The 2,827-nt window shown below is 46.9% G+C and overlaps 1 pseudogene; it reads left to right on the top strand.

The window, feature by feature from the left end:
* The first annotated feature begins 426 nt into the window (after positions 1–426).
* On the top strand, positions 427–2,827 carry LOC112089245 (annotated as a pseudogene).

The following is a 2,827-nucleotide window of genomic DNA, read 5'->3' as shown; positions in this document are numbered from 1 at the left end:
GAATGACAAGCAACGCTCCACACTATAAAGCACAGTGACTGGACACAGGATGTGCATCGATTACAGGAAGCTGAATGCAGCGACCAGGAAAGATCACTTTCCATTGCCCTTTATTGATCAGATGCTGGAGAGACTTGCAAGCCATCCCTACTACTGCTTCCTCGATGGGTACTCAGGATTTTTCTATATCCCTATCCACCCAGACGATCAGGAGAAGACCACCTTTACATGTCCATACGGCACTTTCGCATATCGCAGGATGCCCTTTGGACTCTGTAATGCTCCTGCGACGTTTCAGAGATGTATGATGTCCATCTTCACTGACATGATTGAGGATTTCATGGAGGTCTTTATGGATGATTTCTCAGTCTACGGATCATCTTTTAAGGACTGTCTGGATAATCTCTGCAAGGTTCTGGCTCGCTGTGAAGAGAAACACTTGGTCCTTAACTGGGAAAAGTGTCACTTTATGGTCAGAGATGGGATTGTGCTTGGACACAAGGTTTCTGCAGCTGGTATCGAAGTGGACCGTGTGAAGATCGACGTCATGACGAGCTTGCCACCACCCGATTCTGCGAAATCGGTTAGAAGTTTTCTGGGTCATGCAGGCTTCTATCGTCGCTTCATCAAAGATTTCAGCAAGATTGCACGCCCTCTTACTGCTCTGCTCTGCAAAGATGCTAAGTTTGAGTTTACAGATGAGTGCCTTGCTGCGTTCGAACAGATCAAGCATGCCCTGATAAGCGCCCCCATTGTGCAGCCTCCTGACTGGAATTTGCCTTTTGAGGTGATGTGTGATGCTAGTGATTTTGCTGTTGGTGCTGTTCTAGGACAGAAGAAGGATAAAAAGCTTCATGCCATCTACTATGCCAGTCGAACTCTGGATGATGCTCAAAGGAATTATGCTACTACTGAGAAAGAGCTGTTGGCTGTGGTCTTTGCTTTTGAGAAATTTCGGCCATACCTTGTGGGATCGAAAGTGATTGTGCACACAGACCATTCTGCACTCAAATACTTGATGCAGAAGAAGGATGCGAAGCCTAGGTTGCTGCGATGGGTGTTACTCCTTCAGGAATTCGATATTGAGGTCAAGGACAAGAAGGGTGTTGAGAATGGTGTGGCAGATCATCTCTCACGCATCAGGGTTGAAGACGACGTACCCATAGACGATTTCCGGCCAGAAGAGAATGTGTATTATGTGGAAACCAAGTCCCAGAGCAGTTTTGACGAAGAATTGCAGGTTTTTCGAGTTGGAGGAACGTTAGTGACGAGCGACACCACCACTAGTGTCGCGCGTCACCTTTCTCAGGCGAACACTGAGACCTCCCAAATTCGAAACAGACTTCCTGAGACCAGTTCAGCTGCTGTATCCGCTACCCAACGCCCTTGGTATGCCGATATTGCCAATTATCTCGCTGCAGAGGCTGAGCCTGAGAACTTTAAGGGCTATGCAAAGAAGAAGTTCCTGAGAGAGCTGCGAAGATACCACTGGGATGAGCCATATCTGTACAAGCACTGTTCTGATGGGATTTACAGAAGATGCATTGCAGAGTCAGAAGTTCCAGAAGTGCTGTTTCATTGTCATGGATCCGAATATGCTGGACACTTTGCAACATTCAAAACAGTGTCTAAGGTTCTTCAAGCAGGCTTCTGGTGGCCTACCATGTTTCGCGACGCACATGCATTCATCTCGAAGTGCGATGTTTGTCAGAGGAGAGGAAAGATCAGCAAAAGACATGAGATGCCACAGAATTTCATCCTTGAGGTTGAGGTATTCGACTGCTGGGGTATCGATTTCATGGGTCCTTTTCCCTCTTCTTATGGGAACAAGTACATCCTGGTTGCTGTTGATTATGTCTCAAAGTGGGTCGAAGCCATTGCCAGTCCCACCAACGACTCTTCAGTGGTCCTTAAGATGTTCAAGACCATCATCTTTCCTCGATTTGGAGTGCCTCGAATTGTTATAAGTGATGGTGGTACTCACTTTATTAACAAGATTTTCGAAAAACTCCTAAGGAAGCATGGAGTTCATCATCGAGTTGCCACTCCTTATCACCCTCAGACGAGTGGACAGGTCGAAGTCTCGAATCGACAGATCAAAGAGATTCTGGAGAAGACAGTGGGAAAACTCGAAAGGATTGGGCTGCGAAGTTGGACGATGCACTCTGGACGTACAGGACAGCGTTCAAAACACCTCTAGGCACCACACCTTTCCACCTGCTCTATGGAAAGCCCTGTCACCTTCCAGTGGAGATCGAACACAAAGCAGCCTGGGCGATAAAGCTGATGAATTTCGACATCAAGTCTGCTGCAGAGAGGAGACTGATACAACTGAATGAGTTGGACGAAATCAGGTACCATGCCTATGAGAATTCGAAGTTGTACAAAGAGAGGACCAAGGCGTATCACGATTCCAAAATCCTCTCCAGGCAATTCGAACCGAATGATCAGGTACTTCTGTATAATTCTCGTTTGCAATTGTTTCCTGGTAAACTTCGTTCTCGATGGTCAGGTCCTTTCATAGTCAAAGAGGTTCGCCCCTATGGTGCTATCGTCCTCCTCACACCAGATGGTAGCAGGGAGTTCACAGTCAATGGACAAAGGGTGAAGCACTACTGGGCCAAAGCTGAGATTCCGGATGGACATATCGTGCCTCTGGATGGTGCACCTCCTGCTTGAATCGCCATCAAGTCAAGCTAATGACTTAAAACAAGCGCTTGGTGGAAGGCAATCCACTGGTGAGTCTGTAAATAAGTCTTTTGTTTCAGTGATTTTCGTTTTTCTTTTCGTGTTTTAGGTGAAGCAGAGGCTGGTGTCGAGCGACACT

Source organism: Eutrema salsugineum, unplaced genomic scaffold (assembly GCF_000478725.1).
Source record: "Eutrema salsugineum unplaced genomic scaffold, Eutsalg1_0 scaffold_12, whole genome shotgun sequence".
NCBI classification, from domain to species: domain Eukaryota; kingdom Viridiplantae; phylum Streptophyta; class Magnoliopsida; order Brassicales; family Brassicaceae; genus Eutrema; species Eutrema salsugineum.
The sequence above is the reverse complement of the archived record's forward strand: the minus strand, read 5'-3'. Positions and strand labels throughout refer to the sequence as shown.